The 25,842-nt window shown below is 47.5% G+C and overlaps 1 protein-coding gene and 1 long non-coding RNA gene across 6 annotated transcripts in view; one reads left to right on the top strand and one right to left on the bottom strand.

Annotated features, from left to right (window-relative positions):
- The window catches only part of CHDH (choline dehydrogenase), a 92,211-nt gene extending 66,439 nt beyond the window's left edge, over window positions 1-25,772 (bottom strand). For 3 of the 5 annotated variants that reach the window (XM_070776491.1, XM_070776490.1, XM_070776489.1), the window contains exon 1: window positions 25,472-25,769. The gene's annotated coding sequence lies outside the window, so the exon portion shown is untranslated. Of the gene's footprint in view, window positions 1-25,471 lie in introns of all 5 variants that reach the window. The other 2 variants (XM_070776492.1, XM_019984674.2) reach the window with 2 other exon arrangements.
- On the top strand, window positions 14,449-20,168 carry LOC139178618 (uncharacterized). The gene is made up of 2 exons (XR_011563012.1): window positions 14,449-14,623; window positions 19,643-20,168. It is a non-coding gene; the product is annotated as an uncharacterized lncRNA (long non-coding RNA).
- Window positions 25,773-25,842: the final 70 nt, after the last annotated feature.

Here is a 25,842-nt window from a genome sequence, read left to right as displayed (position 1 = left end):
CCAAAACAATTAACAAAATGGCAGTAAGAACATACATATCGATAATTATGTGAAATGCAAATGGATTAAATGCTCCAACCAAACACATAGACTGGCTCAATGGATACAAAGAGAAGACCCACATGTATGATGGCTACAAGAGATTCACTTCAGATCGAGGGACAGATGCAGACTGAAAGTGAGGGGATGGAAAAAGGTATTCCATGGAAATGGAAATGAAAGAAAGCTGTAATAGCAATATTCATATTAGACAAAACAGACTTTAAAATAAAGACTGTTACTAGAGACAACATAAAGATCAAGGGATCAATCCACAAAGAAGATGTAACAATTATACATGTACCCAACATAAGAACACCTTGATATTTAAGACGAACACTAACAGCCATAAAAAAAAAGAAATTGACAGCAACACAATTATAATGAGGGATTTTAACACGCCACTTTCGTTAAGAGACACATGATCCAGACAGAAAAGCAACAAGGAAACACAGGCCTTAAATTAGACAGATAGACTTAATTGATATTTATAAAATTTATAAAAATTGATATGTATGAAATGCTTTTCATCTGAAAGCGACAAAATACACTTTCTTCTCAAGTGCACAGGAAACATTTCCCAAGACATCTTGGGCCAGAGATGAAGCCGTGGCAAATTTAGGAAACCTGAAATCATATCAAGCATCTTTTCCCATCACAATGTTATGAGATTAGAAACCAATTACAGGAAAAAAAAAAAAAAACTATAAAAAACACTAACACGTGGAGGCTAAACAATATGTTACCCAGTGGATCGCTGAAGAAATCAAATAGGAAATCGAAAAATACAGAGACAAATGACAATGAAAATGTGATGATCCAAAACCTATGGGACAGAACAAAAGCAGTTCTACAAGGGAAGTTGACAGCAATATAATCTTACCTTAGGAAATAAGAAAAATCTCAAATAGACAACCTAAATTTACACCTAAAGCAACTTAAATAAGAACAAACAAAACCCAAAGTTATTAGAAGGAAAGACATTATCAAGACCAGAGCAGAATGAAATGAAGCAGAGACAAAGAAAACAATAAAAAAGATCAATGAAACAAAAAATTGGTTTAATAAAAAGATAAATAAAATTGATAGAACTTTAGCAAGATTTATCAAGGGGAAAAAAAGGGAGAAGACTCAAATCAATAAAATGTGAAATGAAGAAAGAGAGGTTACAATGGACACCACAGAAATACAAAGGATCATAAGAGACAACTATAAGCAACTATACGTCAATAAAATGGACAACCTGGCAGAAATGGACAAATTCTTAGAAAGGTACAACGTTTCAATACTGAACCAAGAAAAAATGGAAAATATGAACAGACCAATTAAAAGCAGGCTTCCCTGGTGGCTCAGATGGTAAAGAATTCACCTACACTGCAGGAGATGTGGGTTAGATCTCTGGGTGGGATGATCCCCTGGAGAAGGGACTGTCTACCTACTCCAGTATTCTTGCCTGGAGAATTCCATGGACAGAGGAGCCTACTGGGCTACAGTCCATGGAGTCACAAAGAGTCAGACATGAACTGAGCGACCAGCACTTTCACTTTCAATCACAAGCAATGAAACTGAAGTTGTGATTAACAACAAAAGTCCAGGTCCAGTTGGCTTCACAGGGAAATTCTATCAAACATTTACAGATGAGCTAACACCTGTACTTTAGAAACTCTTGCAAAAATTTGCAGAGGGTGAAACACTATCAAACTCATTCTATGAGTCCAAGATCACCCTGATATCAAAACCAGACAAAGACACCACACAGAAAAGAAAATTACAGGCCACTATCACTGATGAACATAGACACAAAAGTCCCCAACAAAATACTAGCAAACAAAATCCAATAACACATTAAAATAATCACACACCATCATTAAGTGGAATTTATCCCAAGGATGCAAGGAATCTTCAATATACACAAATCAAACTGTGATATATTGTATCAACAAACTGAAGAATAAAAACTATTTGACCATATCAATAGATGTAGAAAGTTTTTGACAAAATTCAACACCCATTTATGATTAAAAAAAAAAAAAAAACTCTCCAGAAAGAAGCCATAAAAAGAACCTACCTCAACATAATAAAGAGCATATATGACAAACCCACAGTTAACATCACTCTCAACTGAGAAAAGTTGAAAATATTTCCTCTAGATCAGGAACAAGACATGTCCACTCTCACCACTTTTGTTCAATATAGTTTTGAAAGTCCTAAGCATGGCAATCAGAGAATAAAAATAAAGGAATCCAAATTGGAAAAAAAGTACAACTGTCACTGTTTGCAGATGACATGATACTATACATAGTAGAAAAGTATCCTAAAGATACTGCCAGAAAACTACTAGAGCTCATCACTGAATTCAGTAAAGCTGAAGGATACAAAATTAAAACACAGAAACCTCTTGCATTTCTATACGCTAAACAAAAGATCTGAAAGAGAAATTAAGGAAACAATCCCATTCTCAATTGCACTGAAAAGAATAAAATACTCAAGAATAATCCTATCTAAGGAGGCAACGGACCTATATGCAGTATAAGATGCTGATGAAAGAAATCAAAGATGACACAGAGAGATACACCCTATTCTTGGACTGGAAGAGTCAACATTGTGAAAATGACTATACTACTAGAAGCAATCTACAGATTCAATGTAATCCCTATCAAATTACCCATGGCATCTTTCACAGAACCAGAACAAAATATTTTACAATTTGTATGGAAACACAAAAGACCCCAAATAGACAAAACAATCTTGAAAAGGAAAACGGAACTTCAGAGTATACTACAAAACTGTAGTCATCAAGACAGTATGGTACTGGCACAGAAGCAGAAATACAGATCAATAGAACAGGACAGGAAGACCAGATATAAACCTATGCACCTGTGGTCAATTAATCTATGACAAAGGAAGCAAGACTATACAATGGAGAAAAAACGGTCTTTTCAATAAGTGGTGCTGGAAAACTGGACAGCTACATGTGAAAGAATGCAATTAGAACATTCCCTAACACCATAAACTCAAAATGGATTAAAGACCTAAATGTAAGGCTGGGTACTAGAAACTTCTTAGAGGAAAACGTAGCAGAACACTTTTGCACATGAGTCACAGCACATCTTTCCTGATCCACCGCCTAATGAAAATGAAAACAAAATAAACAAATGGGACCTAATTAAACTTAAAAGCTGTTGCACTGCAAAGGAAATCATGAACAGAGTGAAAAGATAACCTACAGAATGGGAGAAAACATTTGTAAATGAAGGGATTAAATCTCCAAAACATACAAGCAGCTCATGCAGCTCTATACAAAAAAAAAAAACAAAAAACAAAAAACAAAAACCCAACAACAAATGCCAGAGGAAAGAATTGGGAGGAGATAGTTAGGGAGTTTGGGATCGACACATAAACACCACTGTTTTTAAAATGGATAACCAACAAGGTCCTACTGTGTAGCACAGGGAACTTGGCTCAATGTTATGTTGCAGCCTGGATGGAAGGAGAGTTGAGGGGAGAACAGATACATGCACATGTATGGATGAGTTCCATACACGTGTATGCATGGTGATGTACGCATGAAACTGTAACAACACTGTTAACTGGCTATAACTCCAATAGAAAATTTAAAAGGTTAAAAAAAACCAATCAAAAAATGAGCAGAAGATCTAAATAGACATTTCTCCAAAGAAAATATACAGATGGCCAACAAACACAGGAGAAGATGCTCAACATTGCTAATTATGAGAGAAATATAAATCAAAACTACAATAAAGTATCACCTCAGAATGGCCATCATCAAAAAGTCTACAAACAAAAAGTGCTGCAGAGGGTGTAGAGAAAAGGGAGCTCTATACACAGGTGGTAGGGATGTAAACCGGAACAAGCACTACGGAGAACAGCGTGGAGCTTCCTCAGAAAACTAAAAATAGAACCACCATATGATCCAGCAATCCCATTCCTGGGCATATATCCAGATAAAACCTGTAAGTGCAAAAGATACATGCACCCCTATTTTCACAGCACTACTCACAATAGCCGAGACATGGAAGCGACCTCAATGTCCACTGACAACTGGATAAAGAAGATGTGGTATACACACACACACACACACCACACACATACCACACACACAATGGAATATCACCCAGTCATAAAATGAATGACATCATGCCATTTGCAGCAACATGGATGGACCTAGAGATTATCCTACTAAAGTGAAGTCAGAGAAAGTCAAGTATCACATGGCAACACTTAGATGTGGAATATTTAAATGATACAAATGAACTTATTTGAAAAGAGAAACAGATTCACAAACTTCTTAAGCAGACTTTTGGTTGCAGGGGCAGAGGAAAATGGAGGGGAAGGATAAATTAGGAGTTTAGGAGAAGGCAATGTCACCCCACTCCAGTACCCTTGCCTGGAAAATCCCATGGACAGAGGAGCCTGGTAGGCTGCAGTCCATGGGGTCGCTAAGAGTCAGGCACGACTGAGTGACTTCACTTTCACTTTTCACTTTCATGCACTGGAGAAGGAAATGGCAGCCCACTCCAGTGTTCTTGCCTGGAGAATCCCAGGGACGGGGGACCTGGTGGGCTGCTGTCTAAGGGGTCGCACAGAGTCAGACACGACTGAAGCGACTTAGCAGCAGCAGCAGCAGGATTAACATTAAACACTACTATATATAACAAAGTTAATCAACAGGGACCTACTAATGTATAGCACAGGGAATTCTACTCAATAGTCTATTCAATAATCCAAATAGGAAAAGAATCTGTAAAAGGATGGATATACGTATAACTGAATCACTCAGCTACACATGGAAGCCAACACAACACTGTAAATCAACTACTCTCCAATATAAATTAAAATTAAAATAAATAAAAATTAATGTCAACCAAAAAAAAACAAAAAACAAAAAACCATGCTACAACATGGAACCTTGAAAATAGGTTAAGTAAAATAAACCAGTCACAAAGCAACAATTACTGTATGATTCCAATTCCACTCCAGTGTTCTTGCCTGGAGAATCCCAGGGACGGGGGAGCCTGGTGTGCTGCCGTCTATGGGGTCCCACAGAGTCAGACACAACTGAAGCGACTTAGCAGCAGCAGCAGCCACTTATGAGAGGCAAATCCAGAGAGACAGAGAGTAGATGAGCAATTACCAGAGGCTGGGGGAAAGGGAATGGGGAATTCCTATTGAATGGATATGGAACTATTTGGGGTGATGAAAAGTTTTAGAAATGGACAGTGGTTACGATGGGATAACACAGTGAATATACTTAATGCCACTGAATTATACACTTTTTACAAAAAGTGGTTAAAACGATGTTTCATGTTATATATATTTTACCAGACCTCTTCTTCATGGGGTGGCAGCAGGTCACTTACTCTCCGTGGCCCCAGCCATCCCCAGACCTCAGCTTCTATCACAGTTCTTCTCTGACATCCTTCTCCAGCATGCCCCAACATGGAGAGCACATGTCATTGTCCTCAAAGGTCTGAGTCCCATCCTGGACTAGGCAGAGATCTCTCTGGCCCCTGGTTAGGGCTGGACCAAGCTGGACATTCCACTGTGGCCCCACGTCTGCAGAGGAGAAATGCTCCCATGTGCCTGCACCCTGAAGCCCTACTCCCTTAAGTCTTCTGCCCAGGATTTGCTAAATAGTGAAGACAAGACAGCCGAGGGCACTTGCCCACTCTCACTTCCCCTTCTCGTGGTGCTTGCAGGCAGCTCTCCACCCCGTGCCATGGCCAGGAGTGGGATGGCCTCTGCTATTTGCCCCTGGCAGTCCTGGTGCCCAGCCCTGGAGGGAGGCTCCCACCTCAGAACCGCATGTCCCTGTCCCTGAGACCCATCCTAGGGGGCTGCCTCCCTCCTGCCCCGCTCAGCAGCCAGGCCCTGAGCTGGGGGAGCAGAGGAGTCTTGGCCTCATGGTGTTGGGAGGTGGTGAGACCTACACGTACAGAGTACATGACCTACACCTACAGAGCCTGGGGAATGGGGGCAGTGGGAGCGCCGAAGAGGGAGGGGCCTGCTACCCAAAGGGCAGAGACCCTCCAACCCCAACAGTGCCCCTCAGTTTCCCATACTGGGTGGGTAGGTGGACAGACTGACCGACAGGGTCAGGCATCACAGGGAAGCAGCCCCTTCCACAGTCCAGGGCTGCCAGTCACGGGCACTGTGGAGCATGAGGGGTGGGGCGGGGGCGGGAACTGTGGAGCCAGAGAAAGACAGGATAGCACCTGTGTGTGTGTGCATGTGTGCATATGCATGCGTGCAGGTGTGTGTGTGCTCGCATGCGCATGTGCATATGTGTGTGCATGTGTGCGTGTTCATGAGCGGGTGTACGCGTGTTTGTGTGTGCATGTGTGTTCACGTGTGTGTGCATGCATGTGTTCACACGTATGTGTGCGTGTGTGTGTTTGTATGTGTTTGTGTGTGAGTGTGTGTCTTGGGTGCAGGAGGGCAGTACAGGGGTTGTACCATGGTGGGGGCATTCAAGGCTTCCTTCTGATTTGGAGTGCCTGTACCCTGACTCCCCCGTTTTCTGGAACCAGCCTCGGCTCTGTGACTAGGGCTGGCTGTCCACTCCTACAGCTCTGAGTGGAAGATGGAGGGAGAGGACGCTTCCACCCACTCCACCTCCCAGTCAAGGGGAGAAGACCCTCAACCACATGCATCTTCCTGGGCTGCAGGGCAGCACACCAAGCCACACATGGCATCCAGATGGTCAGCTTGGAGCTGGACACCTGGACCGCATGGTACCTCCAGCCAGGAAGAGGGTTTTGGTCAATTCAGGCCATGACCCTCAACACCAGTGATGGACACAGTGGGTGTGGAGAGACAACGTCAAGTGAAGAGGTGACATTCAATGAAGGAGAACGAAGGTAGGGCCCCCACCCCCTTCTGAGTACTGTGGCTTTCATCACCGAGTCCTTTGTCGCAACTAACAATTCTCATTTAACTCTGAAATCGATAAGCAAACACTGGTTTTGAAAAATTTCCCAAATTTTATGATTGGAACACTGAATGCCTTGCATGATAAGCCAGATTTCCATGTAATTTTAAGCCTGTGGTCAATTGCACAACAAACTTGATAATTCTGGCGAAGTCAAATTGCAAAAGACCTGTGACCAAAAAAAAATGCTTACCCACATCTAGAGCACCCATACTCAGACACAGCCTCTAGAACTGCACAGCTGGAAGGCTGACCAAACTTTTTTGAAACAACCCTTGAAGAAGGTTCTTCCTAATTTACTGCACGCGTGCGTGTGTGTGTGCATGCGTGCGTGTGTGCATGTGTGTGTACTTCCTTTCTAGCTCTGGGCCAGTGGACCAGACTAGCATCAGATCCCTGGGGCCACTGAGATCCTGGCCTTTGTCAGTCACCCAGGAAGAGAGGACAGAACTCTGGAGAAGGGGCAGCAGTCTCGGCCAGGCCTGCACGCGAAACAGCGCTCAAGAACTTCTTCAACCTTTGAAAAGCTCCGCCGGGCAGGGCCAATGGTAACAGTGATTCTGCTCTGAGCAAGCTGGGGAGCATGTACACCTTCTCCAAGGTCATGGGCACCTCAGGGTTCTACAGGGGCAGCCCTCTGGTTCAGCAGTCCCACTTCTAAGAATTCAACCAAAAGAGAACTGTGCACGACTGAAACCTCGAGGTCTGTCCCAGATTGTTTCAGATGGCAAACGATGATGAAAGCCGCACTGTCCACTGCTGGGGGACAGAGCATGAAAAATGGCCCGGTCATGAGAAAGCACCCTGCTAACTCTTTACATACTGACCGTGTAGCCCTATCACGACAGACACGGCGTAAGCTAACCTGGGCACTAAGCCCCTTGGTTCCCAAGGCTGGCAGAGGTCCTCAGAGGTACTTGGCCTTCACATTCTCTCTGAGCCCATGGGCCGGAGTGGTGACAACAATCCCAAGGGAGAACTGTAAAAAGTGTGGTGGAGGCACCACCATCCTCCCCCTCCTGGGGGTTTCCAGGGTCGGGGGCTGGGGGCAGTTCTCCAATGAAGGATTCAGAGCCGGCCACCTGCCTGCAACCTGGCCTTCCAGTCCCGGCCTTGACCCACTCTCCTACAAGACCTGTAATGAGGTTCTCAACCTCCTAGGCCGGGCTTTGGGTGGGTCAAATGATTACTGTCCTATAGCCTGCCACTGTCTGTTCACAGAGCTCCACTAAGCCACAGAATCCGTTATAAGCACAGCAATAACAAAAGGGGCAGCCACCCATCCTGAGCACTTCATATGGGTATATCACACACTGTGAACCCCCCAAAGACACTGGGTGAGCAGGCTTCATGGCTGTCACTGTCATCGCCGTCAGTCCGACATCACAGAAAGGGAAACAAGCCTGAGCGGGGAGACCTGGCCCTCTTCAACTCAAACACAGGACCCGCCCAGCACGGGCCTGACCAACAAAGCCGCATCCTGGGAGTTATAAAGTCACCATCAGTACATGGAATGGGAACGAGGCACCACGTGCCTTCCAGGGCTCTGGAGGCCAAGAAAACTGGTGAAGTCCAGCTGCTTTCCTGCAGTCCGGCACAGCCTTCTTGATGGCACGGCCACCTAAGGGGCCAGCCCTGGGTGGGAGGTGAGTTTGAGGCAGACGTGCAAAGGACCCAGGTGGGAAGGATCTCGTCAGGGAGCAATGGTCCGGTCAAGAACCCTGGGCAGCTGCCTCCTCCTGCCACAGGCACCTCACTGCCCACCCCCAGACCAGGTCATCAGTCCTCCCAAGATGACTCCGCCAGCATCCTCACAGCTCCAGGGCCCCTCTCCAGCCCTGCCTCCTGCCTCTGTCCCAGCCATCACTTCTCACCCAACCATGAGCCTCACGCTCTGGGCTCCAGGCGTTGGGACCACCTTCCCTCTGTCCCACACAGGGTCTTTGCACATGTTCCCCTTTCCAGGTAACAGGTCCACACCGCATCACACCTGGGTCACTCATTCCCTTCCCTCAGGCCCTGCTCAGCCTATGCTCCCTCTGAGAAGCCCGCCTTGCCCACTGGCCACGTCCATCCTGGGGCTTCTCCTTATACCACGTATGGAGACCTCCACTCTAAGAATGAAATGAGCTGTTGAAACCCACCGCCCCAGCCAAAGGCTCTGTGGCCTCGGTCCCAATGCAGAGCCTGGCCCTCTGTAAGGCGGAGCAGAGATGTGACGGGGCTGGGCCAGCACGCAGCCTACGGCTGCCACACCTTGGCTGTCTGAGATGTGGGCGCTCAATTCATACATCTGTGCCGGGGCAGAGAGAGCTACCACTTAGGGGACAGGGTGGGCCTTCCCTGGCAGTCCAGTGGTTAAGACTCTGTGCTTCCACTGCAGGAGGTGTGGGTTTGGATTTAGGAACCAAGATCCTAAATACAAAAGAAAGGGCACAGGGAACATTATGGATCCTGACCTGGTGATGATCACCTGGGTGTGCAATTATACATACATAATTTTTATACAAATGAAAATTCACATCAGTATACTTTCATGTTGATTGGGGCTTCCCAGGTGGCACAGTGGCAAAGAATCTGCCTGCCAATGCAGGAGATGCAAGAGACGTGACTTGCATCCCAGGGTCAGGAAGATCCCCTGGAGCAGGAAATGGCAATCCACTCCGGTATTTTCGCCTGGGAAATCTCATGGACAGAGGAGCCTGGCAGGCTACAGTCCATGAAGTCACAAAAGCACAGCACAGCAGGAAATACTTCATGTTTATCTTTATAAATACTTTATCTTTTAACTAAAAAGATTTATTTTCTTCAAAAGTCAGGTTTCTCTTCCTAAAACTCTCATCTCCCACATCTTGGTGCCAAATAAACAAATGAATCAGAAACTTACCCCTCTTCTCTTGAAACAGCTAACCATTCACTGCCTCAGAGACAACTCTGGCGGCCTGGGCCCTCCTGGGGCTGAGGGTGGGCCACAGGACCAGGCAGAGGCTGCTCAGGCTGCCAAAAGAGCCCCAGTAGGGAGCCCCAAGTCTGACACCAAGCGAAGGCCAGGCTTTCATCCCCAGCTCTGCCGGGACTGCTGTGTGACCCAGGCCAGGGGGTTTCTGGTTGCTGACGTGGGAACTGGCCTCTGCGGGGCCTCTGATGTTTGCAGCTCCTCCCTCCTCACTTCTGCAGCGAGACCTCGCACCGTGCATTCCAGGCATCTGCCCTCCGTTCACAGTCCCTGACTCCACAGTGACCTCCCTGCTTTCTCAAACCCCCATGGTGGTGGTCTCACCAACAGCAGGGTAAGACGGGAAACCTTACCACCCAGGGGCAGCTCCCGGGGTTGCCTGCCATCTCCTCCTTCCCTCGCAGGTGTGTCTGTGGATCCAATCTGTGCTGCTGGTGTGCTCCCACAGATGCACTTTGGAGGCACGTGCAATACTGTGGTTGCTGCCGGGGACTCAATTCCCACGGGGACCCTCCCTGACACGCTGAGGATCAGGGACGAAGCCTCTGGAGCTGGTCCTGAGATACAAAGGAGCCCCTCCAGACATGAATGCCCCTGCACTCGGGGCTGCCCGAACCTGGGTGAGTGGGTTCCTGCAGCAGAGAAGGCCCACGTGAAAGTGAGGATGCAGAGGGACCCACTGCGGTGGGTCTGGGTAAGTCTGAGCCAAAACCAGAGGTGGGCTGCAGGGACAGAAGACCCTGGCATTGCCCGCTTACACGGTAAAGGCATAACATCAGGAAGAGAGACTGTTCTTCCCTCTCGGGGGCGCTGAAGGTCCCCTTTGTGCCAGGCTCAGTGGCAGAGTGACCGTGGTCTACCAAGATTTCTATAGTAGAGCCTGTCCAGAGCCATGACCATGTTTGTTTATTCACAATCAGCGGGGGATGGAGCTCATAGCTCCCAGAGCCAGGCACAGAGTAGACACTCAATTCAGTTCAGTTCAGTTCCTCAGTCATGTCCAACTCTGCGACCTCATGAATCGCAGCACACCAGGCCTCACTGTCCATCACCAACTCCCGGAGCTCACTCAAACTCACGTCCGTCGAGTCGGTAATGCCATCCAGCCTTTGTTGGCAAAATAATGTCTGTGCTTTTGAATATGCTATCTAGGTTGGTCATAACTTTCCTTCCAAGGAGTAAGCATCTTTTAATTTCATGGCTGCAATCACCAACTGCAGTGATTTTGGAGCCCCCAAAAATAAAGTCTGACGTTGTTTCCACTGTTTCCCCATCTATCGTGAACTTCCATATGTTCAAGCTGGTTTTAGAAAAGGCAGTGGAACCAGAGATCAAATTGCCAACATCCGCTGGATCATCGAAAAAGCAAGACAATTCCAGAAAAACATTTATTTCTGCTTTATTGACTGTGCCAAAGCCTTTGACTGTGTGGATCACAATAAACTGTGGAAAATTCTGAAAGAGATGGGAATACCAGACCACCTGACCTACCTCTTGAGAAATTTGTATGCAGGTCAGGAAGCAACAGTTAGAACTGGACATGGAACAGCAGACTGGTTCCAAATAGGAAAAGGAGTACATCAAGGCTGTATATTGTCACCCTGCTTATTTAACTTATATGCAGAGTACATCATGAGAAATGCTGGGCTGGAAGAAGCACAAGCTGGAATCAAGATTGCCGGGAGAAATATCACTAACCTCAGATATGCAGATGACACCACCCTTATGGCAAAAAGCGAAGAGGAACTAAAAAGCCTCTTGATGAAAGTGAAAGAGGAGAGTGAAAAAGTTGGCTTAAAGCTCAACATTCAGAAAACTAAGACACTCAGTAAATGCTTGTTAGTGTGTGTGTGTGTGTGTGTGCGTGTTCAGTTACTCAGTTGTGTCCGACTGATTGCAACCCCATGGACTGTAGCCTGACCAGCTCCTCTGTCCACAGAATTTTCCAGGCACGAATACTGGAGTGGGTTGCCATTTCCTTCTCCAGGGGATCTTCCCGACCCAGGGATGGCATCCATGTCTTTTGCATTGCAGGGGGTTGCTTTACCACTGTGCCAGCTGGGAAGTCCACGTGTTATTGACTAGTGTGTAAAAACACAGTGTTCACTTCACAAGAGGAGGCAAAAATGGAAACCGAGGCACAGAGGGGCAGTGACAGCTCTTGTAAGGGGTGGGGTCGGCACTAAGGAATCTGCCCACCTCGGCCTATCTGTGGGCCAGTCCCCACCAAGTCCCGCTGGCATCCTAGCAGTATCCCTACCACCAGGACGCAACTGAAAAATCAAATGATTTTCCCTCAAGTGGAGACAGGGGTGACACAATGAAATATCCTCACCAAAAACTCCCAGGCCCGAGTCTGCTCACACTTCTAAATCCACCCACCGATTCAGAGGAAATTCGAATGTCAGAGGAAGGTATGAAAGGACCCGAGGGATCCCACGCACGGAATGCAGGCCAAGGGGCATTTCTTCCACAAGTTCAAGTGAAAAACAAACAAGGTAGAGAGAGACGGAGGGAAACCCAAACGTGGAGAGAGAATGACCCATGGATCTCATTCAGGTCCTGAGAATCTGAACACTGAGTGGATACCGGAGGGTATTTAGAGGTCACTGTCTGTCAGATGTGACACTGGTCTCGTGGTTATGTGGCTTACAGTGACTCTTTCAGAAATACCTACTGAAATACCAACAGAAAAAAAAAAAGTGGTATCTGGGATTTTGTTTATAACCCAGGGATTTGGGGGGCAAACAGACCAGGATCACCCGTGAGGGGGTGGCACGTGGGGTTCAATGCGCTCTTCTGGCTAATTCTGTACGTGTTCCAAAGTTTCCACAACAAAAAGGGCTTTCGTTTTTGCTGTCTGTTTTGAGTCTCAAATCTCCCTGCTAATGGACTAAAAGAAAGAAGGCAGAGCGGGAGAAACGCTGAGGCCGGGAGCCTGGTCTTGGCTCGTGGACTCCACCCTCTTCCACAGAAGTCGGGGCATTCCACAAAGGTCTGCTATCTGCTTCCTCCTTCAAACACATTTCAGTTTAAAAAATCTCAATTAAGAAACACCCACCTCACACCCAGATGTGAAGGGTTCAGGCTCGAGGTGGGGGTGGGGGGTTGTGGTGGGCAGGGCCAGCCTGCATGCTATTTTTGTCTGTGAAAGATAAGCATCGAATCAAAAGGCAGTTTTACAAATCTTCCCACCAATCTGACATAGTGACTTGATGTCTCTCGCGTTTCCTAATAAGATAATGGGCTTAAACGCAAGGTATCTTTGTTTTTATCATAACAACTTTAATTACATTTTAAAAATCATTTCACTCAAGATTAAAATTTAAAAACCAAACAAGTGTGGTCCTTCAGAGGGAGCTGAAGACATGCTACTACGGACTGGACGTCAACCCCTGGGGGCCCAGGCCCATCTGCTGAGGTGGCCTGCCCAAGGCCCCAGGACAAAGTGTCCCTTCCCACTGCTGGCAGTGCCAGTTCTGGCATCTGCTGCAAACACAGGGCTGAGCAGAGGGTAGACAGCAGCAGCTGCCAGGCCTCCTTGATCTTCAACCCACGTTCACTCAGGCACTACCACAGGCTTGGAGCCACTCTCCACGTACGGCCACAAGGCCCAGGAGGTGTGGAACACGCCCCTCTCAAAGCGCCATCCCAGCCACAGCATGGCAGGGGCACCAAATCAAACCCTGGAGCAGCCCCAGGGGTAGGTAGCCAGCCACTTTGATCTGTAAACCAACAGTGAGAGATGAGTCAGCCAGCTTTCCCACACATGTCCACGTGTCCCTTTCAAGCTGCTGGAGGGGCTTAGCTGCAGAGAGCCCTAAGGAATGCCAGGTGAACTGCTTCAAAAACGTCCACTGTTTTCCTTGGGCCAACTACAAACAGCTCTATCGCTGAATGGAAGTACGGAAATCAATCAGGCAGCAGGGCTGCTGGATGACATCAACCTGCACCCACGGGTCCTGGTTTCAAGAGTTTCACAGGTTTCATGGGGTTTCCTGGTTTCACAGAAAACAGTATCGCTGTTCTATGACATGCAAATAAGAAATGGAATATTTCCTGCCGTATCAGTAAATGAAGGATGTCACAGACATCAGCAATTGCAGCCACCACCGATGGTGAGCTGCTGAGCCCGGAGGGAACTCAGGAAGGAAGGAATACCTGCCGTATAGCAGCCATCACACTGCAGCCACTCCGGACAGTGAGCCCTGAAGAAACTCAGGATACTGGCCCCTGAGTGCTGAGGGGCATAGCAAAGGAATGATTTCAGCTGAGGCAGACTCATGGATCTTCCCATGCATAGAAAAGTGCTAAACCTCTTAGCTTGAGATATCTGGTTTTCTTTAACTCCCAATAATTTTTTGATGTTCAGACTACCTGCCCTTTGTTGCAAAGCTCGTATATAACCTGGCTCCTCCCTCCACTTCCCCAGAGCAACTCTTAGATTTACTTGAGATGCTGCCTTCTTGACACGAAGTCCTAAAAATTCCCGCCAAATCAAACAGAACTCTCAACTTAAAGGTTGTGAATATTTTTTGTTTACAGTTACAGAGACTGATGAAGGGACCAGAGCAGATTCCTCTCCTTCACCTGAACTCTACAAGGATCTGGAGCCTTGGTACCAGCGGAGGCGACTTGTGCCCACCCACCTCTTTGAGGAGTCCAGACAACTCTGGGTGAGTCTCTCCTTAGTTCTAGGATCTCCCATTATCGGTTGATGATCGTTAAGTTTCATATACTGGGGGAATAAGTTATCTTTGAAACTTAGTTTCCAGAAGTGGTACCTCGGTTATCCTCAGCTGAAGTACTGGGAAGATTCTGCTCAGTGTAAAAGGCACTGGCAGACTCGGTTTAGATAGTGAGTGGTTATTCTCAGCTTAAAGGCTGGGAAGACTGCTCAGTTAAACATTGAGTAAGGTTTAACTTATGATAATGTAAGATATGCAGATGACACCACCCTTATGGCAGAAAGTGAAGAGGAACTAAAAAGCCTCCTGATGAAGGTGAAACAGGAGAGTGAAAAAGTTGGCTTAAAACTCAGCATTCAGAAAACGAAGATCATGGCATCTGGTCCCATCACTTTATGGGAAATAGATGGGGAAACAGTGGAAACAGTGTCAGACTTTATTTTTTGGGGCTCCAAAATCACTGCAGATGGTGACTGTAGCCATGAAATTAAAAGACGCTTACTCCTTGGAAGCAAAGTTATGACCAACCTAGATAGCATATTCAAAAGCAGAGACATTACTTTGCCAACAAAGGTCCATCTAGTCAAGGCTATGGTTTTTCCAATGGTCATGTATGGATGTGAGAGTTGGACTGTGAAGAAGGCTGAGCGCCGAAGAATTGATGCTTTTGAACTGTGGTGTTGGAGAAGACTCCTGAGAGTCCCTTGGACTGCAAGAAGATCCAACCAGTCCATTCTGAAGGAGATCAACCCTGGGATTTCTTTGGAAGGAATGATGCTGAAGCTGAAACTCCAGTACTTTGGCCACCTCATGCAAAGAGTTGACTCATTGGAAAAGACTCTGATGCTGGGAGGGACTGGGGGCAAGAGGAGAAGGGGACGACAAAGGATGAGATGGCTGGATGGCATTACCGACTCGATGGACGTGAGTCTGAGTGAACTCCAGGAGTTGGTGATGGAATGGGAGGCCTGGTGTGCTGTGATTCATGGGGTCGCAAAGAGTCGGACATGACTGAGCGACTGAACTGAACTGAAGGTTTAACTCCCGCCTGAGTCATTGGGGGGAAGACTGGCTTATTGGTTTTCCTTGAATCGGCGACCTTAATAGAGACTGTCAAAATTAAAAAAAAAAAAAAAACTGAAATTTATGAGCGCTTCGGAGCTCCAAAGAAGGGACTCTCTCCTCCTGGCTGAGGTAACTGAGAAACTTGCAGGAGAGATGGTGGCCAGACCGCATTCTGGGCAGCTGTCCCTATAGGGAGACCCACTCATTTCACTAACAACCCACTCAACCAGGGACTCGAAGAAAAACTGACCACGCTGAGATCTGAACACCATGGTAGTCTTACGTGCCACTCGGAGAACCCAAGACACCTAAGAGGGAGCCGAAACAAAATCTGACGCCAAACCTAGAGGACTCACGCTCTCAAGCGGCACACTGACGCATCACACTGAATCATCACTAGTAATTTTATTTCAGCAAACCAACTTCAGAATGGGAAATAAAGGTTAAAAAATAAAAGATAAAGGAGGACTTCCCTGGTGGCTCAGAATCCACCTGCCAATGCGGGAGACATGGGTTTGATCCCTGATCTGGGAAGATCCGTCACGCTGCGGAGCCGTAAGCCCACGCACCACAACTGCTGAGCCTGCGTTCTAGAGCTTGGGAGCCACCACTGCTGAAGCCCGAGTGCCCTAGAGTCTGTGCTCTGCGAAACAGAAGCCCCTGCAATGAGAAGCCTGCACACTGCATCGAGAGAGTGGCCCCTGTTCACCACAGCTAGAGAGAGCCCGCACCGCAACGAAGCCCAGCACAGGTACAAACAGATAAAAGGAATGGCAGACTGCCAACCTCCAGCTAATTCCCTAGGCAGGTGAATGTACATACAAAACTTACAAGTACCTACTTAATTGGGAACTAAAGGAAATCTTGCCCTAAAAATGAGAGGCCTCTCTTACTGCATGTGCAGTTAAATTAAGGTTAAAAAGCTGGCTTGACAAAAATATCTTTTCAGAATTTTGATGTTAAACAAAGTTCTTCTAGGGGAAAGCTTCCATTTCTCTTCCTGGGTCTTTGAGCTGTAAAATTCTACATGATCTTCCTAGGACATTCTGTGTATGTGTGTGTCTACATGTACTTGTTTTGAAAACTTGACCTCTGCCATGCTATTTTGAGAGCAAACCCTCTGGATGTTGCTTAGGTAATATCCTGCCCCACTCTCTTATGAGGAAGCCTCATGCACTTCAGTGGTTTGAATCACTATTAATATATATTTTATTAATGGTCAAATGATGGATCCCTTTAAAACTGGAGAAACAAACTGGTGAATATATAGCACTCTCATTATAAAGCTGTTTTATTGGTACCTATAAACACAGTTCATGGGAAATAGACAGGGAAACACTGGAAACAGTGTCAGACTTTATTTTGGGGGGCTCCAAAGTCACTGCAGATGGTGATTGCAGCCATGAAATTAAAAGACGCTTACTTCTTGGAAGGAAAGTTATGACCAACATAGATAGCATATTCAAAAGCAGAGACATTACTTTGCCAACAAAGGTCTGTCTAGTCAAGGCTATGGTTTTTCCAGTGGTCATGTATGGATGTGAGAGTTGGACTGTGAAGAAGGCTGAGGGCCGAAGAATTGATGCTTTTGAACTGTGGTGTTGGAGAAGACTCTTGCAAGTCCCTTGGACTGCAAGGAGATCCAATCAGTCCATCCTAAAAGAGATCAGTCCTGGGTGTTCATTGGAGGGACTGATGCTGAAGCTGAAACTCCAATACTTTGGCCACCTCATGTGAAGAGTTGACTCATTGGAAAAGACCCTGATGCTGGGAGGGATTGGGGGCAGGAGAAGAAGGGGGACAACAGAGGATGAGTTGGCTGGATGGCATCACCGACTCGATGGACATGAGTTTGAATGAGCTCTGGGAGTTGGTGATGGACAGGGAGGTCTGGCGTGCTGCGGTTCATGGGGTCACAAAGAGTCAGACATGACTGAGCGACTGAACTGATAAAAACAAAAATCAAATTTAAGGTGGAAAAAATATATCTAATAATTAAGAACTTCTTTAGTTTAAAACAAGTAAGAAAAACTGGTTTGGGAAGCTTCATTTGTGGTCTTTGCTTCCCCTCAATGGGTCTTACAGATGATAACAAAAGCAGTACAATAATTAGGGTTTATGGGAAAAATCCTATAAGGAAATTCTAGATACTATTTCCAAAAAGGTAAAAAATTTTAAAGGAATTATCTCAAATGAATAAAGAAATCTTTATATGGTTGTTTAGAGTATGATAAATAAAATGGACATTTATGTGGTTAAAACACAAGGTTTTATATTACACTACCTAAAGTTAAATGGGTCAAAGGATACCCCCACTAGTTCCCAACAGTAAAAGCCAAACAAGTCTGATCTATTCACCCCCAGTGTTAAAATAAATATTTAATGAGCTAGAAAAATTTACACTGAGTACCAGACCAGCAATTATTTGGGGCAACAGATAGGCCAAAGGGCCTGAGTTCCACCACTGAACCTCTCTCTGGGGATCCCAGAGCCTTTTATATAAAAACAGATAAATGGGCAGGAAACACTGAATAAAAAGACAAAAACTGAAAGTCTTCCTATAAGATGAAAGCTTGTTAATCAGACACTAACGAAAAGTAAAGGTGTAAAAGTTGACAAAATTGAGATGAAAGTGTATCAAACTGGTATATTTAATGGGCTTTATAGAAGATGATTATCATCTCTTTTGTTTAATTATGTTGTAGGACAGGCATGCTTCACTGGGAAATACTATATGGTATTTCAAGACAAGGTATATAAATCTGCCCCTCAGGAAATACTAAACATTCTAAAGGAAACCAATAGGATTTCCTGAGCCATACAAATAAGCAAAAACTGCAAACTAAAATTCAAGAGCTAATAAAAAAATAAAAGTAGTGATTTTTCTCTGGGTTTAACTGGTAAACTCGGAATGAGGGTCTTTGTTGAAGGCCTTATACAAGCTTTTGAAGGTATCTGAAACTCTTTCACAGAACTTGTACATTTCAGGTAAGCTAGAAATCTTCTCACTGACAATATACAGTTGGAGAAATCAATCTTTCAGTATCCTTTAGGTGAAAGACCTGTTCTCTGGGGAACTAAAAGCAACTGTCTGTCTCTTACAAATCTCCACAGGACAAAAATGTAAATACAGGCCACAGGACCTGAAACTGAGCCTAATTAGCTCAATCAGGCAATACCTGAAACCAAGGAAGAAAAGAGACAAAGTGACAATTCTAAAGTTCACGGGGCTGGAAAAGTTCCCTCAGCCAAACTTCACAAAGAGTAAAACCTTAATCATCTGAGCTGGCCAATGTAATGTATTCCAACTTTTCTTTGTAAACTAGCAACTTTATATTGTGATACCCGATTCATAATTAGGTAAAACCATGAGATCTCTAGTTTTGCCTATTCATATGCCTATGTATACATTGCACCTATGAGATATCTCTGCCTCTGGAAAGGATAGTATCATCAACATTGAATTTATAAAGAGCTCTATTTAATTTCAAAGAAAGTACTTACAAATAAAGAGAAACAGGCCAAAATGACTTTCAGGTTCACGTGAACTGAGAAATATTGAATATTAAGATGCTGCTGCTACTGCTAAGTCACTTCAGTCGTGTCCGACTCTGTGTGACCCCATAGACGGCAGCCCATCAGGCTCCCCACTCCCTGGGATTCTCCAGGCAAGAATACTGGAGTGGGTTGCCATTTCCTTCTCCAATGCATGAAAGAGAAAAGTGAAAGTGAAGTCGCTCAGTCGTGTCTGACTCTATCGACCCCATGGACTGCAGCCTGCCAGGCTACTCCATCCATGGGATTTTCCAGGCAAGAGTACTGGAGTGGGGTGCCATTGCCTTCTCTGATTAAGATGCTACCTGGTATTAAAGTTTGTTTGTTGATCTAATTATTATAGGCATGTATTTAGAATCATTAAGTATAATACTTTATTGTATCTAGGTTTGCTGCTGCTGCTACTGAGTCACTTCAGTCGTGTCCGACTCTGTGCGACCCCATAGACGGCAGCCCACCAGGATGCTCCATCCCTGGGATTCTTCAGGCAAGAACACTGGATTGGGTTGCCATTTCCTTCTCCAATGCATGAAAGTGAAAAGTGAAAGTGAAGTCGCTCAGTCATGTCCGACCCTCAGCGACCCCATGGACTGCAGCCTTCCAGGCTCCTCCATCCATGGGATTTTCCAGGCAAGAGTACTGGAGTGGGGTGCCATTGCCTTCTCCATACCTAGGTTTAACAGAAGTCAAATAAGACGGACGTTATTGCATCTGTTGCAAGCAAAATAACTTGATATGATGAAGCTTTACAGTAAATGTAAATGAGATAACAGCTTTCGGGAAAACTCTCTTAAAATAATTTTAAAATTTCATCGCAATGAGAAACTCACGTGCTACAACTAGAGAGAAGCCCCTGCACGCCACAACCACGACCCAGCGCAGCCAAATAAAAATAAAGTAATTTAAAAAAATACACAGGACACTGGCCCCAGATAAGTGAGGTGCACATCAAAGGAATGATTTCAGTGAGCTCAGACCGTACATCCTCTCATACACGGAAAAGTGCTGGATTCCTTAACCTGGGTTATCTGGATTTCTTTACTTAACAATAACCTCCTGATGTTCAGACTACCTGCCCTTTGTTGTAAGACTTCTGTATAACCTGGCTATTCCAGCCTGGCCTCTTTGGAGCAGTTCTCTCACGGTCACTTGAGATGCTGCCTCCTGAGCTTGAAGTCCTAAAAATTCCCGGTGAGTGAAACATAGCTCTTGACTATTAGGTTGTGAATATTTAAGTCAAACACACACACATAAATTACAAAGATGAACTTACAAGATAACTCACACTAATATGCAACATCACCATCTGTATGTGTGTCATATATACTGAGGTTTCACGTTGAAGTTTCACCACTTAAAAAAAAAAGAGTGAAAGGAGCTGGAGGTCAAGATCCATGGTTTGTGGTCTCAACTCTGTCACCACTCATGGTTTAGCAACGCTGGGCCTCAGTTTCCACATCTATAAAATGGGAACAGAGCTGCCCATTCCTTAGGTTGGTTATGAGAGGAAAAAGAAATGAGCCAAAAACACCCTTCAGAGAATTACAGGCATAAAGTCAAAAGCACGTGGTAATTTTGTCAAGTTCATACCGTGGCCTTACTCCCTCCTTGCTCTCCTCCCTGCATCCTCACTCATCCCCTTCAGTACGGAGAGTGATGCTGTGACTATGAACAACAGGGATATTACTAATAACAGAGTCCTTAAAGCATCACTGATGGAGAAATACACGGCCAGCCCTGTGGTATGAGCCCCACCTGCCACTGCTCCCCGCCACCAACTTCTCCAGTAACCCCGCCTTGGGCCCAGGCTGCCTCAGTCACCCAAGTACAGATGGGGCTTTGACGGAATAGCAGTGCCGGCCTCCTCTGCGCTCTGGACTTTCCTCAGGCCCAGGGTGGCAGTGCGTGTGGAGATCGAGGCAAGCACACACAGGCTGCGGCCTCACAGGGTTTCGTAGTATTAACAGGGACCTAACCCAGTGAGCCCTCCTGGGCCAGCCCTCCTCACTGCAGCAGAGAGGCCGTTTGTGGCTCTGTGGCCCTGCTGGGGACAGGGGGCAAACACTCAGGGGGGCCTCTGGGTCCCTGCCTCAAAGTGTGCATGACCACTGACTCTGCAAAACTCCACAACTGGAGGAGAACACGGGCGGTGGGGGGGGGTGCGATACTGTGGGTGGAGGTGCCCCCAGTACAGCCCATCCAGTTGGGTGGGCCGCTGGGGCCCTGGGAGGCAGCCAGTGTCTGCCAGAAACAGTTTGAATCTTGCTCTTCAAGAGACAATGAATCCACTGTTGACCGGCTGGGGCCTTGATTAATGTTTGAAAAAAAAAAAAAAGTGGAAAATTCCACCTATGTGGGTGGAGGCCGGGCCTGGGACAGGTCAACAACCTCTAATGGCCTTGTTCCTGGGGACGGGGAGGACAGAGAAACAAAGAGGCCGGCCAAAGGGACGGCCTGAAGGTGTCTCTGCGCTTGGGTCCAAAGGAATGTCCTTGTCAAAGCCAGGCTCATTTGTCTTTTTCTTGCCCCACCTCCCCTGTCCTTAAATTTACACAGCACCTTTAAGTCCTCCAGTTTTTTCCCACCCCTTCAGAGTCTCCCAACAGCCCTGCCAGGCCAGCAGGACTGACGTCAGCCCCATGTTATGGAGGGGAAACTGAGGCCCTACGACACCCAGAGCCTCGCTCAAGGGTGGCACTGGGGAACGAATAGCACAGCCAGGAGATGTGAACCCAGTGGCAGCACAGAGCCTGTCCCAGGGGACTCTGGGGCCAGGGCCATGGGTAGTGGACAGAGGGGTCCTCCAGAGTCCAGATGAGATGCTCCTCACCCCACCAGAGAAGGAAGAGTAGAAGGAAACCCAAACCAGCTCTGATTGGGCAGGCTTGGGCCCCCGGCTTGGAGGAAGGTATGCATTCATTCATTGATTCATTCAAGCATTTAATAAGCACCTACTAAATACTCAGACAAGAAGGAATGCTGTACAAGGCTCTTTCAGAATGCAGATGCAGCAGAACTCATGGCCAAAGAGGAAAGGTGAGAGTATCTGCACTTCCCTCACAGACCTGAGTCACCTCACTGCCATTACACTTGACAGCAAAGGAAACCAAGGCTCTAAGAAGGGCCAAGACTTCCAGAGTCACAGGGGAAGCAGCTGAGACCTCCTGACCCACAGGGGCCCTGCATCCCATTAACAAAGCTACGGCACTACTGGGCTCAGGCGTTGCAACAAACGGCGTTCCTTCCAGCAGGCCAGCTTGGAGGCTCCATGCTTAACCAGCAAGGCCCTCTCACGGAGGAACACTTTTCAGAATGACCGTCCGAGCCAGTGTGGACCCCTCCTACTGAACAGGCACACTTCCTGGCCCACAGAGCACACCAGCCGTGGCTAAAGGGATCACTCGGGACTACTCACTCTGCGGTCCTGCCTTCAGACCCGGCCATGGGCAGCAGAGAACCAGAGACAGGGCGGTGTCATCTCTGTGCCCACACATGCCCAGCCCTGCACCCAGGGCATGGGGAGGTCACTCGGTCTGCATCCCAAGTCAATGGCCAGCATCCGCTGCTCTGGTTCCCCCCTCCCACTCCTTCGACCTGATGCTCAGCCACCTTGGCATTTTGCTCACCTCGCCTTTCTCCTCTCCTTTGCCCATCAGCTTCTTTTCCTGGAGAAACTATCTCAACCTTGCTCATTCTTGGAAGAAAACCAGCCTTCTCCCATCTCGAAAGCCACTTCCTCTCATGCCTTGTCTCAACACTTCTTGCCGAAGATCTAAGTCAGGGGTCCACCACAGGCCAGGCCTCTCTTGGCCCTTCTGTCTCACCTGACACCATGGCTGCTCCCTCACTCTAGGATCTTACAGAAAGAAGGGAATAGGGAATATCCATTCCTGGGACCCTATCCACCTCCCCTCTCTGCTGCTAAGTCGCTTCAGTCGGGTCCGACTCTGTGTGACCCCACGGACAGTAGCCCACCAGGCTCCTCTGTCCACGGGATTCTCCACGCAAGAGTACTGGAGTGGGGTGCCATTTCCTTCTCTACCCCTCTTCTAGTTCATTTCAGTTGCTCAGTCGTGTCCAACTGTTTGCGACCCCATGAATCGCAGCACACCAGGCCTCCCAGTCCATCACCAACTCCCAGAGTTCACTCAAACTCATGTCCATTGAGTCGGTGATACCATCCAGCCATTTCATCCTCTGTCGTCCCCTTCTCCTCCTGCCCCCAATCCCTCCCAGCATCAGGGTCTTTTCCAATGAGTCAACTCTTCATATGAGGTGGCCAAAGTATTGGAGTTTCAGCTTTAGCATCATTCCTTCCAAAGAACATCCAGGGTTGATCTCCTTCAGAATGGACTGGTTGGATCTCCTTGCAGTCCAAGGGACTCTCAAGAGTCTTCTCCAATACCACAGTTCAAAAGCATCAATTCTTCAGCGCTCAGCCTTCTTCACAGTCCAACTCTCACATCCATACATAACCACTGGAAAAACCATAGCCTTGACTAGACGGACCTTTGTTGGCAAAGTAATACCTCTGCTTTTGAATATGCTGTCTAGGTTGGTCATAACTTTCCTTCCAAGGAGTAAGCGTCTTTTAATTTCATGGCTGCAATCACCATCTGCAGTGATTTTTGAGCCCCCCCCAAAAATAAAGTCTGACACTGTTTCCACTGTTTCCCTACTTTACTAATCCCTATAAATGTCTGACTCACAAACTCTGTCTCCAGGACTAACCTTTGCATCCCTGGTCACCCCCAGAGCCTTGACCCTCAAGAGCCCAAGCTCTCGCAACAGGGCCTGCTTTGGGGCATGGCTGTAAAGCCGGTGCAGCCTGAAGCCTGGCCCATATAGACACTGGGCTATTCGTCCAGCGAACAGATTCAGACTAATTGCGGCCTCTTCTCACTGCCCTCAGAGGGACTGACTTCCCATGGCCTGGCATAGCCAGCCAGGTGACCTTCCTAACACTGAAAAATGACCATCACCAAAACGTCTGGCACCCCATGGACAAGGGTTGTAATCCCAAGAGCAGGAAGATGAGACTGCATCTGCACTTCCATGGCAGAAGTGGGGAGCCCACGTGCCCTCGAACATACTCTCACCGCCCACGTTCTCAGTCCGAGGGCACCTGTTAGCTGGCACCTTTGCATGCCAGCACGGGCATCCTGCACACGTTGGCTCAAGAATACAGACAACTATTAGAGCTGCAAGTGATCTCTGGGACTACAGGGCTAGGGCTCAAAGCAACTCAAAGACGTTAAGCAAGGGGCCGCGGGTGACCCAGCCCCAGGCATGGGTGAGGCAATACCCTCACCTGAGCCACTCACCTTGATGAGGAACCAGACCAACCCTCAGGAAAACATCGCCTGCATCTCACATATGTGCATGCCAGAATCCCCAGCCAACCTTGAGACTGGGGCCTGCTCCATGCTGGCCAAAATTTGAATCAGGCAGCTGGGCCAGGACTGGTACACAGGACCTCAGCAAAACAACTGCCTGACTAAGTCAACTTTTCACCAGCTGACAACTCCGTGCCTCCCTAGGCCTTGGTCTCCCATCTAAAGAGTGGAGCTAACTCAGCCTAGAAGTTTAAGGGACCTTGAGTTGGTCACCCTCCCCCTCCTCTGCAAACCCAGGCGCCTAAAGCGGAAGAGTTTCAAACACTTTGATTCACTGTTAGCCCAGCTGATTTTCATTAACCTTTCCCCAAACCCACTATGTCTCTCAAAGAATGGGTCTGGTCCATCTGCGCAGAATTAACCAGCGAGATCAAGTTAAATGCAATTCCCAGACCCTACTTGGTTCTGAGCAGCTAGGTCGGCTCTCTGAGGCCGCATTTAATTTGCAAAATTTGCTCAGAAATCCCGAGCTCCCTGAAACTCAAGAACTCGCCTCCAAACCCAAAGGGTGAAGAATTTCTTCTTCGGAGACGCAACTGTTAGAATCAGGTCTCATTCTGTGGAAAGATACATTGACCAGAAAACCAGCGATAGGGACGGTTTCTACTACACAAATTACACACAACTTAAATTTCTGCGAGTAACTCAGTGCGACTCTGCTGTTCCCGTCCCACACGTTTCCCGGGGGTGGGGGGGGGGGGGTGGCTAACCTCGGCGTCCAGCCTGGGTTCTCCAGACCCACTCGACCTCCCGGCCCGACCCGGCCGCGGGCTCCGGAGTGCGGCCACGGCCCCGGGTCGAGCGCCTCCCCACTACTCACCGTGGGCAGGTCGGTCCGAGTGCCGGGACGGTCGGCGGCGGAGTCGGAGGAGCTGGCGCCGGCGGCCGGGCCCAGCCCCGCTACACTTTAACCGGCAGCGCCCGCGCTCCGCGCGCTCCGGGCGGCCAGGAGGGGCACCGCGGGCGTCTCGGACCAGACCTGCTCTCGGCGGCGAGCGGGCGCCAGGCGGGCCTGCCGGGTGGGGCGGGCGGCTCGTGCGCGCACTCGCGCACCTGGCTCACCGCACGCACCGGTGCGCTGGGCCGGCGCGTGCGTGGCTGCCCGGGAGACGCTCGGACCCGGGCATTGATCCCGCGCGACCCCTGCAGGCCGGGCACTACATTCCCCACCCTGGGAGGGCGCCAGAGGGC

The sequence above is a fragment of the Bos indicus genome, chromosome 22, assembly GCF_029378745.1.
Source record: "Bos indicus isolate NIAB-ARS_2022 breed Sahiwal x Tharparkar chromosome 22, NIAB-ARS_B.indTharparkar_mat_pri_1.0, whole genome shotgun sequence".
Lineage (NCBI taxonomy): Eukaryota > Metazoa > Chordata > Mammalia > Artiodactyla > Bovidae > Bos > Bos indicus.
Note: the sequence above shows the minus strand (reverse complement) of the source record. Positions and strands in the feature narration are given on the sequence as shown.